The sequence below is a fragment of the Strongylocentrotus purpuratus genome, unplaced genomic scaffold (genome assembly GCF_000002235.5).
Source record: "Strongylocentrotus purpuratus isolate Spur 01 unplaced genomic scaffold, Spur_5.0 spur5_scaffold_7, whole genome shotgun sequence".
Taxonomy (NCBI): Eukaryota; Metazoa; Echinodermata; class Echinoidea; order Camarodonta; family Strongylocentrotidae; genus Strongylocentrotus; species Strongylocentrotus purpuratus.
The window spans coordinates 34269529-34285066 of NW_022145613.1; the positions used below are offsets into that span (position 1 = coordinate 34269529).

Sequence of the window (15538 nt, forward strand, 5' to 3'; positions counted from 1 at the left end):
CCTGCACCCTCACACTAAGACCAATGTGCCCACCCTCCATCATTTCAGTGCCCCCCCCCCCCTGAAGGGGTACATTAACTCACCTATAGTTGTGAGGGGAGTGTGTGTGTGTGAGGGTCATACTCTGTTTCTCCCTCAATATTGCCTCCAATTTATTGTTAAGGGTAGCTCTCCTTGGGGGGGGGGGGGTTCGATTGGAATTATGTGCCCCCCTTCCCCGTTTTATCTTACACCCACCCTTCCCTTTCTGTTAAATGGCTTTGCGCCCATGTCGTGTATCATTTGCAAAACTGACGGATACTAATCAAGCCATTCCTACGTCAACGCTGAGCCATCACGACGTCATATCTCAGGGCAATGTGACGTTTTGACTACCCTGGTGCAATATCAACGGAAGAGAACGCTAGTCCCAGCGGTAAGCTGCGGCCTGGCTGACTGACTATCCGTATGTACCTGCCTTGCTCCTCGCCGCCCACTGCATTTTCTTGCAAAGATGCATGCATGCATGGACCGAATAAACAATAAAACTGATTATCAAAAATAAAGAGATAAACTACAAGACATATTTTACAGATAAGACCGTACGTGACTGATTATCATAAATTTTCTTTTTAATTTGTGGTGAGATGTAGGCCTATAACTTTCAATAAATAGTATAGACCAGTTTTGGAAACGCCCCCCTCTCAACAAATGAAATGGAAGCTCTTATTAACAATCATGTGAAAGAATGTGTTTTGACTAATACGTGATGATATCCATTTTTGCTGGGAAACCGCCTACTAATTGATATATTTGGTATATTATCATATAGATCCGGCCTGCATGGATATCGCGAATTCACTTCAACATTGAACATTTGGGCATATATTTCTGCTTTTTTGCGAATTTAGGTTGAAATATTGCCATCTAAACCTCTGAAGGCAATATTTAAACAATATTGAATGGATATTTTGCAACCAAAACCCTTGAACCGCAATTTTACCACTACCGGTTGATCATTATTGCTGATCATTATTGTTGCAAATACTGCAAACATTAGTTTTATCGCCAATTTCCTTTTTTGTTATATTCCATATTCGCTTATCAAAATCTCTCTGGCATTTGATTTGCGTTATTCATCATTGCTAAAAAGTTGCTATAAATCTTCTATAGGTCGTAGCATACTCACGCATAATTAAACCCTCCCTTAAGGTGGGAGGGGCAAACTCCGTATTATAGCTACGCAAATGAAATGGGGTATGTGTGTTATAGGTGAAAATATGATAACATATTCTGTCTTGTCCCTGGATATATACGCAACCCGCAAAATGTAATTCCAAGAACATTTATAATTTTAACTAGTCGTAGAAACGGGCATGGGTTTTTATACTCATGAATTGAACATGGGGGCAGGTGAAAACAAGGGTATAAGCTTTTGGACAAATGCCAAGTTTATAGTTTGATTCAAGAGAATATCGTTCTGATACCGTTGAAGTCAAGCGAATTATATATTCTTTAATTTGTAGCGCTGGACCCAATTTCTGGAAGGTGTCGGGTAACTGAAACACAGCACGACATGAGGGCAATTATTTCCGACATTCATTCATTGCAATGAATGACAGAACAATGGAAGTAAAAATGAGGACCATAACTATGAAGAGCCAAAGTGATTCTGTGGTAATAATAATAATATTATGCCATTCTTGCATACCACATTATATGCTATAAGTTTTCTATATGCGCTTCAAAATGACTTTGGATAGAGCATTTTGTATGCTAGTATTTTTGCTTTGTGCAAATTATTAACTGATGATTTTCTTTGGGGTTTTATTGTTATACTATGTAACTTTTCAAAGGAATGTTTTCATAAAAATGTGATGTGAATGGAAACAACGCATGTTAGTGAACAGTAACTCATTTGTTACAGGAAGTTATTAGTAAGGAAATGAAAAACTGGTCTCTTTCCTTAGACTACATTCTTTCCATTAGGCGCCCTGCAGGGAGGGCAGACACCCTTGACAAAACGAGTTGGATATTTCCCTTCAAGTTTCGCCAGGACCAAAACGACTTAATTTATTCCAGTCATGACATGATAATTATTTTTAATCAATGGTCAGTTTGTCAAACACGCCCGCATGCTGAGTGCGACCATGCACAGAGAATTAAATGCTTCCATTCCTTTGACATGTTTGGGTGGGTGGGGGCACATATTGATGTCAGGAATATATTCCGCCCCCCCCCCCCTTTCTGCATTTTTGGATACGTCAACGGACGTATAATTGGACAATGCCTTCTTGTATATCCGGACAACTACACCTGAACAAGACAGTACAAGTATACATTAGGACAGGTACTACAAAGGCGTGGACAGATCGGCTTGGAAAATGCCCTTAACAAAGTTTTGTGCCCCTACTTAAATTTAGGGAAAAGGTGTACCAAAATATCGCAAAGTTAATTCTGAACAGCACTGTGTAATCTCTATTTATTAGATGTGTTTAAATGCCTTTTTACTCCATCGATACGCTCCCTCGCAGGATAGTGAAATCAGAATAGTGTAAATCAACGCTCTACCAAAAACACTCTTTCATCAACCCCGCAGGTTTTTCTTGACCCCACATGATATGCCCTCAGTGAAAAAAATTAAATAATATGTGACTATGCTGACCCCCCCCCCCGACAAAGGAGACCGTAAATATTTCGTGTAATATAGTAACAAATTCAAATTTTTGAATTAAAATGCGTAATTGTAGGCCGAATTATTTTGTCAACCATGTAAAGCTCCATCTCTTTCCAGGCCCAGTTCTTTTTTTATTTCTTGTTAAATTTTAAATTCTAGTCACATTAATCACCCCTCTTACAAATGCCTGGAAGCAAGAATAGTGGAAGTAAAGAACGTGTCCTTGATCAAAAGCGGAAACTTTAAATCACGGTAGACCGGTTGCATTTGACATCAATTTTCGGAGATCGGCACCTCAACCGTGAACTTGAGAGAAAGATAGTTACCTTGCGTCTAGGAACCCTTACTCAAGGTCAGACCTAGTCTTTTTCTCCCTTTTGGGTACTACTACTACTGGATGGAATGTTCGTAGGTGGAAATAGGAGAAGAAAGCTCTCTCATTCAAATAAATGTTGCGATTTCATCTCATGAGTTTCCCGCGACAAAAAGTGCACGTTCCAAGTGAACAAATCGGGGAACAAATGCCCCTCACGCAAGCCTCCTATCTCCCATTGTCCTTTATTTCGGTATGCTATTGGCATACATCTTGTCTACAATATTATGCTTTGTACCATTACCAAAGTTTTACACCCTCCCCTCCTCCTTCATCTTCTTCTTATTATTATACTCCCTCTTCTTCTTCTACTTCTTCTTTCTCCTCTTCTTCCTCTTCTTCTCTTTCTTCTTCTTCTTCTTCTACTTCTTCTTCTTCTTCTCTCTTCTTCTTCTTCTTCTTCTTCTTCTTCTTCTTCTTCTTCTTCTTCATCTTCTCCTCCTTCTTCTTCTTCTTCTTCTTCTACTTCTACTTCTTCGTCTCTTTCTTCCTCTTCTTCTACTTCTTCGTCTCTTTCTTCTTTTTCTTCTACTTCTTCTTCTTCATCTACTTCTTCTCCTGCTCCTCCCATCATCTCCTTCATCATCCTCCTTATCCCCTTCTTCTCCTTTTCTTCTTCTTCTTTTCTTCTTCTTCTTTCTCTTCTTCTTTTTTCTTTTCTTCTTCTTCTTCTTCTTCTTCTTTTTCTTCTTTATCTTCTTCTTCTTCTTCTTCTTCTTCTTCTTCTTCTTCTTCTTCTTCTTCTTCTTCTTCTTCTTCTTCTTCTTCCTTCTTCTTCTTCTTCTTCTTCTTCTTCTTCTTCTTCTTCTTCTTCTTCTTCTTCTTCTTCTTCTTCTTCTTCTTCTTCTTCTTCGTCTTCTTCTTCATCTGTTTTTTCTTCTCACACCAGTCCAGGAACCTTTGGAGATGTAGTTGTTGTGATCGAATGGAGTGGCGCGTGTCGCGTTGTGAAGGCGGATTTTATCTACAAACTTAGGAGAAGAAAGAGGGCGGGATTATTTCACTATATAGGTATATGAAATAGTATCCAATGTATGAGTTGAAGAATGAATTTGTGCATTTCTCTTGACATGTTCATGATCAGTCTGAAGATTACCATGGTATCTTAGCAGTGAGCCTCTTAAGCCTCAATCCGTCATTACGAATTTTGACAATGCAGGTTAAACTGTTAACCCGCCGAATCATTCCTTCTCACCGTGTCGAGTAAGTACTCCTGAAGATGTTTAAAACAGTAACATGAAAGCTACATGAATGAGCCAAGTATATTTTTTCTGCATGTTACACATCTAAATGATTCACACCCCTTGTAAATTTGAAGTTTTTTGTAACTCAAGAATGAAAGTTGGACTTGTTGAATCAGAGCCTTTGTTGAATTCTCAAGAAAAATGAATCTGGACAAATCAATTTTCACATACTTAAAATATTACAAAGCTGTGTAAGAGTATATGCAGTATTTAGTTGTTAACTGCAAACAGGGGCGGATCCACGTAGCGATAGTCGGCACTAAATTTTGTATTAAGATTTGGCTACCCCCCCCCCCCCTTGACGCCGTCTGGATCCTCTGCAGGCGCGGATTCACGGAGGGGGGGGGGGCTGACGGGTCAACAAAAAAAAAAAAAAAAAAAAAAAAATTCTCACGAATTAGGTGAAAAAACAAAAATAGTGGTCTCATCCCCCCCCCGCTTATTCACCGGCTGACTGAGTCGGCGCAAAATATTTCCTGAAAAATTGGACCCCAAAAAAGTGCCTCCTACCCCCCCCCCTCCCCGCTTATTCACCGGTGGCTGAGTCGCAACTAATATTTTCTCACGGATTGGGCCCCCCCCCCTCTTCCCGCCGACTGGATCCGCCACTGACTGCAAATACTTCCATACATTGGCGTAGCGTAGACCGAGCCATTGAGGGGGCACGGGTGTGAAGGGGGAGGGGCGATGGGGACACTTGTCTTCATAGGTGAAAGAAATGCGAGAGAACAAAGCTATCGATTATATAGAATTACGCAAATAAAAAACATTATATTTTGTGTAACAATAAAGATATTTTAGATTAGTCCTTTTCAGTTCTCATCATATACATAACAAAAGAGAAGACAACTGAAGATATTCAAAGAAATCTTAGTTGGAAATATACAAAATGCTATTTTATGTATAATTTCACCGAAAAGGACATTCTAAAAACTATAGAAAAGGTGCCACGTCTTGAAAGGCATTTAAAAAAAGAATATTGTGTTTTTACACCTCTCTACAATTCTTATAGTCATCTGATCATAGAAAAAGCACTTTCCTCTTATCGAAAATGTCTCTCGAAATAGAAGGAAATATTAGAATATATAATGTAAATGGGCAGGTTTATGATAATTGGTCATTTCCTTGTACCAAGCTAAATGGAGTTATGAACAATATAAACATTGAAACTGATTTTTTTCTTCTTGATAATTAGTTTTTATCTTATCTAATAGGGCTACCATACTATTACAACCATAACAGGGCTATATATATACAGGGTTCACTTGCAACGTAGTTGTTAACGTTTTGAAGATACTACACAGTTAAAAATTTAGTGAACATGTTGTTTAAAAGTTTAAACAACTGTTGATTAACGGGTGACCTGATCTAAGAGTTGTTTAAAATGTTAAGCAACTCGAGTTGTTTAAAGTTTAAACACTTAGTTGATCAACATTTTGAACAACTTGTTTAAAATCACAATTTAAACAACTGGTGTTGTTTAAAGACGGTTGTTTAAAACGGAGCTGTTGTTCAGTAGGGGTTGTTTACACCAACTGGGTTGTTTAAAGAAAGTTGTTTAAAAAGGAGCTGTTGTTCAGTGGGGGTTGTTTACACCAACTGAGTTGTTTAAAGAAAGTTGTTTAAAAAGGAGCTGTTGTTAAATAATAATAATAATATTGGATTCTTATATAGCGCACGTATCGACCTTGCAAGGTCCTCAAGGCGCTCCAACATTACCCGGCTATGCTAGGCTGCCATAGGACATTAGTTCCGCGGCGGGACTCGAACCGTGGACCTTGTGATCGACAGTCCGGCGACGTTTCCACTCATCCACGACACGTCTACAGCTTGGTTGGCCATGATTTGAAACAAATCTTTTAGCCAACGCGCACTTTACTGGCACGTGACACATGACGTCATATGTAAACAACACTGTCTAAAAGCTCTCGTATAGTAAATAAAGCAGTCATTAAATTTTAAACAGCGAATGTTTAACAAAATTACTTTCGTTTCGAGCAACATTGTTTACAATTTGTTCAACTGTTGTTTAAGATAGTGTACAACTGTAAGTGAACATCACTTTTTTAAGCAGCGTTTTTACTGTGTACCCTGTAACAAAAACACAAAATAAATGAATAAACGAATAAATATATAAATAAATAAGTAAATAAATAAGAAAGAAAGTAAGTAAGCTAGCAAGTAAGAAAGTAATTATAAGTATGTAAGCAAGTAAGTAAGTTAGTGAGTAAGCAAGCGAGTAAGTAATTAAATAAATATATCTTTATATAAATACATTAGTGAATAAATAAATAATAAAATGAATGAACAAATGAATAATTAACAAATAATTTTTTTCGGTGAGGTGTGTATCGCATTCACACTAAGAAAAATGGTGCAACTATGCACCTTTAGGGGTTCAAACCGATGCAACAATAGCAGCACCTTTAGGGGTTAAATCCTGCACCCTTTTTAAAGGTGCAATCCTGCACCCTTCAAAAGGGTGCCAGATTGAACCTTTTGGGGGAAATGTTAGTACCCTTTATGGTTCAATCCTGCACCTTTAGGGGTGCAAACCAATGCAACAATAGCAGCACCTTTAGGGGTTAAATCCTGCACCCTTTAGGAGGGTGCCAGAATGCACCTTTTAGGAGACATGTTAGTACCCTTAATGGTTCAATCCTGCTCCTTTAGGGTTGCAAACCGATGCAATAGCAGCACCTTAAGTGGTTCAATCCTGCACCCTTTAAAAGGTGCAATCCTGCACCCATCATCGAGGAATACTCGTGACATTTGCTCGTACACATATACATATTAAACATGCATGATGTTTCTTGGTTAGTAATCATATAATCAATATATATATTGCTAAAACGTGAATGTAATTGTAACATGATCAGACAAAATAATCTATTGGTTAATGATTGCCGAAGGAAAATACAAATCACAAAATTGATGTGCGTTGTCATAATTTGCTTAACAAATCATATGATAAATGTATTTTTATGTGAACACGTGGAAAGTAATCATGAATATGCATGCGATATGCAAACTTTTATTTTGCACCTTTTTGGGTTGTTAGGGTTCATTTTTGTGGGAAGGGTGCACAATCTTATATCGCACCCTTTTTTGAACCCCTTTTCCTTCAATAGGGTTCATTTTTATGTAAAGGGTGCAAACTCTTATTTTGCACCCTTTTTTGCACCCTTTTTTCTTAGAGTGTTGAACAAAGTACCTTGGATTTTTCCATTTACATGTAATATTCGTATCCTTGGTTTTGTATATATTTTTTAAGTATGTGCAAGTTGATTTGTCCAGATTTAAGTTTCTTGGGAATGTGACATCTAAAAGACAAAGGCATTAATTCAACCAGTCTACTTTTGATTCTTGAGGTACGAAAACATCAAATTTACAAGTTGAATGAATAGTATAGTTACTAATTGTATATTTATATCTTAGACTAGTTGCGTTGACACAGTAGTATACATGCATCGAAAGATTATAAACAATTTTTTTTTTTTAATCATGGGATGAAATGTTTACTAGTGAAAAAGGGCCAGTAACTACACAACTTTGATATTTTGTTTTATACACTCTGTCTCCATGGAACCAGATAAAGTATAAATTTATGGCCCTCTTCCAAGCTTCCATGTAAGAGAGGTACGGGTCAGAAAGAGATAGAATTTGAATAGGACTTTTATTAAAATACCCATAAAATATTTTATTGGATCATAAATCATACAAATCCTTTTGTACCCTAACTAGCTCTCTGACAATGATTATACAAGGCGGTTCATGCCTTCAAGGTGTTGTATACGGGTCGATGCATCAGGGCGTCAAGTAACGTTTAAAAATATATCTATCTACTTCGTAAAGATACAGAAGAAAGAAAGGGAAGAATGGGAAGAAGAAGGCGGTTAACATTCTGCCAATCGTTTATAAAGATTTCGTCTTTTGATCAGGAGTGGTCCCAAAGATGTATACGCATAGTAATACACTATTTGTTTGTTCCGGCATCTTTCTTGAGGGGCAGATGGGGGGATAGGGGGGGGGGGGGGGGGGGGGGGGAGGTTGCATGATAATGTTCCCTGTTGAAATATAAAAATTGCTTGAGTTTGTGACGTCCGCTACACCCCGGCCTAAAAGGGGTTCGATATATCAAAAAAATATTTTGTTGTCCTTCGTACACGAGACCTGGCGAGGGAAAGAATTAAAACAAGATATAGGACTGTAAAAAATAGACAACTCTGGAGCGAACTGGGAAAACGCAACGTACTTTGTCCTATATAAAATAGTAATGGGCACCCACCGATTTTAATTATTTTTTCATGTTATAGACTGCCCATTAAAAATCATTGCTTTAAGTTTGTATAGATTAATTGAACACACTGATAGTGGAGAAGATTAAGGAGGATGGGTGATACCAACTGGTAGAACTTCTCGTTTAGAATCATGTCTTTCTGCACTCACGAATGCACTTCATTTAATTGAACTGAGCATGCGCAAACGATAAACGCGCAACAGTATTACATGGCCAGGTTTTGCGCGTACAGGGGGTAACACGTGTATAGGGGAATGTAACAGGTGTATTTGGCATCTATGTTTTTTTTTTTTTATTGCACTCTCTCTGTGTTGCGCTGTGCCAGCCTTTTGACTTAATTTAAAAAAAAATGTTTTGGAACATTTCAAACCAGGATCAAGCAGGTCCTATTCACCCAGAGTTACTAGGAATATTACTATTCATGTTGATATAATATTTTTGTTAATACAACTGTACTATAGTTTAGCCTTACTTGAGTATAGACATAAGTAAATCAATCTTGGTTTTACTGTAAAATAAAGAAGAAAGAAAAGAAAGACAAAAGAACATGGCAAAAAGTATGGAAACTGATATAGGCCTAGTAATATTTACAGTAAAATACAATAAAACACGAAATAATGTTATAAAGTGTAAGTTCACATATTATTTCAATAATAACTTAAAAGGAGAACGTGACTTCAATTATGCATTACAAAGATAATGTTAAACAACAACTATTATATTGAAGTAAAACATTATATTGTCATATAAAATGCAACAAGTTACAATAGCAATTCAGTAGTAAAGAACCCCAACACTTTGACTAAATTTGAGAAATCTTTGTGAGGTAGATTTATATGTAAGCCTTTAAATGATTACAATGAAATATAAATGATACCAACTGCCAATATGAATCTGAATATATTACCTTAACATCATGACTGTAAATTCATATATGAAATACAACTTAATAACATAAAATTTCTTACGAATGTTATAACAGAAAATATGATTAAGGTATTTATGTAATTACAGATTTTTTAGTGATTGCAATTATATACATCATCCTAAATGATGAGGTAATATTTCAAATAAATATCTTAGCGCCTTGTGTGGTACTTTATCAGAAAATATGATGTAGCGTTATTTGTTGCTATGTTCTCCATGATTTCGGTCGAAAACAAAATAACATTCTGAAAAGTTTGTGCTCTCTGGCGCCCTGTAGTATGCCCATAACATACCACACGTTATACAAATTGGGAAAAATAGATACATTACAAATACATAAATAAAAAAAAACAAACGGAGGATCTTCCTTGATCACCACAATTTATACATAAACAAGAAATTGATGGGCTGTGAGAATAAATGAAAACGACAATTTTAAATAAGACGTTCTGAAATCAAGGCTCATGCACTAAAAACTATATTTCGCGAATAGTCAAAGGAAGCCATACATTTTGTTTAGATGTTGGCTGAAGCCATTCCTATTTCGGAGGGCGGTGCTCCTGACAAATTTTGCAAGGTTAAAACTTACGTTTTTCTATCAGTTACGTATTTTATTACAATCCTAATAAAAATATAGAGCAATATGATGAACACACGGTTCACACAGAGACTGTCAATCAATGACATACTTCAACAGTAAGCAATACAAATTGCGAAAGAGATTACACGCAGCCACATGCATCCAGTTCAATGCGCTGTACTCTATCGCCTCGATCGGACTAATCACTCACTTCTGAGACGAAAGATGTTCCGCTTCTCTTAAAATTCGACACAGTTATTGCAGTATTATCAGATAATGGTACACATTAATGACAAATATTAGTTGATATTGATATTTAATGATTTAAAACCGTTAAAAGTAGAGTTATGTATGGTTATTTTCATGCTATATTAGTTTGACGCACGAACACCACTCGTGGCTATATAGTGTGTGATTCGGATGTTTTGCTCTGTGCTCGAGCATGTTTAAAACTGAACTGACCTAGAACGTAATACTGAACCCATAGGAAAAAACTTTGAAATTGTGATTTTTCTAGAATTTCGGGCGGACCAAGTTGTTGGTCCTGGACAACTATACTAGCAGAGATTGCAGCTTCTATGTGAGTACTTTTGTTGGACCGTGAATGTGTTGGAACTCGACATTGACGAGTCGCGTGATTCGCAAACTCTTCATTTTTTTGGATTGTATTGTATGCTACTACGACTTGTAGTGGTATATGCCTACGGATTTCGCGTTGTGAAACACTCTTCGATTCACGTTGCAAACGTAAACACTTGGAATGGGATGTGTTATGTGTGTTGTGGTGCGGGATATATAGCCTCTATACGCCTCTCTCGAATCTCCCAACAAGGCCACATATGAAAATAAGTGTTCCCATCGTGGATATTAAGATTGACTCTAGAAGCTGTCTTTAAATTCACCAATTTGGGTGAGTATTTGCAATCTAAGCAAACAGTGAACATGTTTGTTTACATTTACAAATGAGGAAGAGATATATGTAATATGTTTCATGTTTGTATGCATGTTGATCTGTATGGACTATGTATCTAGCTGTGTCTACGGTCTAGTATTATATTATTTGTTGACATATTTGTAAATTGTATAGTCTGCACTTTTCTTTGGTTTTTGTTTTTGTTTATTTTTTCATCTTTTTTCCATTTCTATCTCTCATTACCTTGTCCTCAACATTTAATGAATCACAAACGACATTCAACTTGAAATATAAAGCCCTTGCATTGGCCACTACACGTCATTTGATAGCTTATGAATTAAGATATTAAATACATAATTTTTGCGGATGGTTGATAATTTTTGTTGAATATATGTAAATGTTTTTTGTTCAGCTATGTTTCAACTTTTTAAGGATCTTGCAGGCCCATATATATTTTTGTGATATCGAAATTTGGTACTTTCGACTGAGAATCACTTGTATACTTTCAACGGCCGAAGACATATCAATAAAATGCTATTGCTACAGTCTGTAAAAAATCTTAAATGTTGGGACATTGTATATCGTACTTTGTGCAGTCAAGGTGCTACCTCTTGCCCCTCTGCCTCCCTGCCTCCCTGACTTGAATATAATGAGAATGATCACGAGAATGAGTACAAGAAGATGGACCAAGAAGGTCTTAACCGCAAATTTCCAACTGTTTTTTAAATTCCCAAATCGAAATCTGTGCAGATCGTAGCTCTCTTACGGGATGTAAAACAGTATAGCTATTATAGTACATAGCCATGATAATTATGCAAAGAAATAAATTTGTTTCCCTAGAATGATATTTGCGTATTCTTAAAATGAAAAAGGTAGGGAAACTAAATAGAATGTGAATGAAATTTAACTAATCTGACAATGACTGACATGATGGCTATCACTGGGCTTAACACTAACAGGTGCCCGGGGCACATGGGCACCAAAAATATAAGTCTTGGTCCCCCAAATTTTTACATTTTTACATAGGGTTCATGCATACATTGTACAGACTGTAAAACTAAAATGTTCAATCCAGACCCCCCCCCCCCCTCCCTCCCTTTCGAAAAAGTAAGTGTGGAGACCTGGCTGTTTTTAAAGGTAAAGACCAGTATTGGAAACGCCCCAATTTCAAAAAATGAAATGGAAGCTCTCATTACCAATCATGTAAAAGAATATGTTTTGACTAATACATGATGATAAAAAATTTGCCGGGAAACAGCCCACTAATTCATATATTTGGTAAATTTGTTTCTCTCATGGTCTGTGAGAGATATAGGGTAGTCCCATATACATCTTTCTGTGTATAGTGCTTGTAACTTTACGAAGAATGGGCCAAATTTCTTATCATTTTGATGATTCCAGAACCTTGCAGATGCTAGATGCTAGATGATCAACCTTTTCTGATCGATTCCACAACGTTTCTTTCACAATGCAATCGCATGACCATAACTGGTCTTTACCTTTAAAGAAAAAAAAAATCATTGAAAAATTAAAGATAATATAAAATTAATAGCATCCAGGAAGAGAGAGCAATTTGGCTGTCTAGAAGAGCTCTGATATTAAAAAACCAAAACAATTACAACACTACATGATATCACTTCAAGGAAATCTCTCATATACAGTAGTCAAATAAAAAGTGCTTCTACATCTATGAACAAAGGGGTATCTTTTCAATCTCTGAATTGGCTCAGCATGTATAGCAGTGGTGTGGATATTGTATTTAGCCCATCCCAGTGTCCTAAGAGTTGTCATTCATTGTTAAACTCGGCCAAGGTTGGTTGCTTCACCATGTGGAATCATTTCCTGTCACATAATTATGATAGGTTGAATCATTCTGCAAAACTGTATTTTCAGGTCACGTACATGGCTGATGCAACTGGGTACCCAAAAGAGTACTTTTGATTTTAAAGTTGGGATCAGAAATATTGTCGGTTAATGATGAGGTGATTTCATATAACGTGAACAATATGACAGAAACTGATTTTAGAAGATACACATTTAAATTTTTTTATTTGGCCATAATTTATCAATTACAGTTTAGATTTGTGGTGATTTTATATTTTATTTGTTCAGCTCAATGATAGGCTGTTTTGGTACCTTTGGATGCTACCATAAAATAGTGTGAAAGCCTGAAATGTAATTTGTTGTGTTTTCCTTTTGAAAGAAATTGACATTGATGCAATTAGTTAAAGTATAAAATGTGGGAAACACCAGGTACTAAATGTTATACTTTACGGGAAAGAAAATATGTTTACAGTACATTTAATAGCGGACATGATTTGAAATTGTGTAGAACTGTTTGTTTAGTAAATGTAGATGTGTTTCAAGTAGACATCTTTCTGTTTTGTGATACAATAAAGACAACCCAAGAAGATAATCTAGCCAAACAAATAAGACAATTTTAGCATTATGTTTATGTGCATGGATTGGTACAAGTTAAGGCTGCGACGAGTAGTCGAATGCTCGAGTACCTGCACGGTTGACAACTACTCGGGTACGATTTCTCGTACCCGAATATTCGGCCGCAAAAAAAAAAAAAAAAAAAAAAAAAAATATGTCCAGGCCCACGCTTACCCGTGCCAGGGAGAGCGGCGACCGCTGGCATGGTACTGTCGGTAAAAATGTTTCCCAACTCAAGCACTGTCAAACTCACCTTTCAGAAACTGGGACCAAATGTCCAGATTTCTGTTTGGACTTGGAGGAAAATGGATTATTCTGCCATCTTTGGTTTTTAAAACAGCATTGTTTACTGTTATTATTCTTATTAAATCGGCGCCTTCAACTGCAACTCAAAGTAAAATTGCATGCGTTTTCGGCGAGGGACCTGGGAAACTGCCGAGTGGTATGGAAGTGGCAAAAAAAGAAAAAAAAGAAAAAAAATCAAAAAATCAAAAATTTAAAAAAAATTAAAAAAATTAAAAAAAATACAAAAAAATTATAAAAAATTATAAAAAAACATGGCGTCCGAATATTTGAGTATTCGCTTGTAAGCCTGGGAGTGTACTCGGGTACCTCATTACACTGTTGTGCACAGCCTTAGTACAAGTTGTACGTGGTATCTTTTTGTGCGTTATGAAAATCCAGTCTAGGAAATATGAGAAAAGGTGTCCATTTAAGTGTAATATTAATATCTTAGACAACAGAGGGTAGGGTTTAGGAAAGAAATAGTAAAATAATTGAAAGTGTATTTTTATAAAAATATAAATATGAAATTTGGATACCTGTAGACTTTATCTAATGAGTGGGTAGTAATAACGCTAATTCTGCTATTTTAATCATTTCACTGACTTGACGAATGAAAATTGTTATTTTCTTCATTTACATTAGGTTTTACTTCAATTTGCTTTGAGGGGATTAGGTTCAGAATAGTTGACTAGATAGGAAGGACATTGTTTTTTTTCTTTATTACATAGGGTTTTACTTCAATTTTCATCCAAGTGGGGGCATAAGGTTCAGAATAGTTGACTAGATAGGAAGTAAATGGAGGAAGTACAGCCACTTGCATTTAAGGTCCTTGAACTTTGAATAGTGAAATTCTTTTAACTTCAATGCCAACACATGCTCTCATTTTCCAGCTGGTGGACGTTTCCCCCTATTGTCTAACTGTTGAACCAGATAGGATGTAAGGACTTTCCAAAAATGTATTCAATATGGATTATTGACCTTTCTTTCCCTGTATCTCTTTAACTAACCTCTTTGTTGCTGAAGTGTAGCTATAAGGAAGCCAATGGTAAAAAAAAAAGTTTTTAATAGAGTCTTTACTGGAGAGGGAGTTGTGCCTTTGTTCCCCTTCCCTGAGCCTCTATGGGTAAAGCTTGCTAAATCATGGTGGTTTTCCACATTCTGGCAAGGCAGTCGTCATTGGGAAGTTTCTCGGAATTTGGCAGGGGATTGTCTGACCGCTGTATTGTATGCTGAATAGGAAGCACTTTTTCACTGTTGGTTCCTCAGTTGGTCTGTTATTACAGACCTTACTAGACTGTTTCCCTCCCTTTCCTTTGCCCTGCAGGGCATTTTCCCTCCTCAAACTGGAGTTGACCCAACTCCGAAATAGGCCCTGAACCAATTTTTTTGATGCTGTAGCTGTAATAAAGTTTGAATGTAGGCCTATAAATTTTAATTCTTTGTACTTTTGTTGCTGTAAACATACTCATACCTAAACAGATATTTGTTGTAAACTGTAGGTTAAAGGGTACGTCCATCTTAATATTAAGTTTGTTTTAATAGAAGCAGAAAATTAGAGATACAGGTCAGTGAAAATTTGAGTGAAATCCGATTAAAAATGAGAAAGTTACAAAAGTTTGAAGCTGTGATTTAAAAGAAAAAGAGAAATTTCTATTTGCCATAAAAAATTCATCCTAAATACAATTATTTCAAAAATGTTTCTATAGCCTATACAAAGTCAGGAATTTCTATTTTCCATAAAGAAAATCGTTCATAAAATACAAAATTTCAAAAATATTTCTATAGAACCTTAGTTGTCGTAAAGAGCTCAAGAATCAAGAG

The 15538-nt window shown here is 36.3% G+C and overlaps 1 long non-coding RNA gene across 1 annotated transcript in view; it reads left to right on the forward strand.

Moving 5' to 3' along the window:
* Nucleotides 1-10493: 10493 nt before the first annotated feature.
* The window catches only part of LOC105445990, an 81641-nt gene continuing 76596 nt past the window's right edge, over nt 10494-15538 (forward strand). The window contains exon 1 of the long non-coding RNA XR_973582.2: nt 10494-10990. This is a non-coding gene — a long non-coding RNA (uncharacterized LOC105445990). The remainder of the gene's footprint in view (nt 10991-15538) is intronic.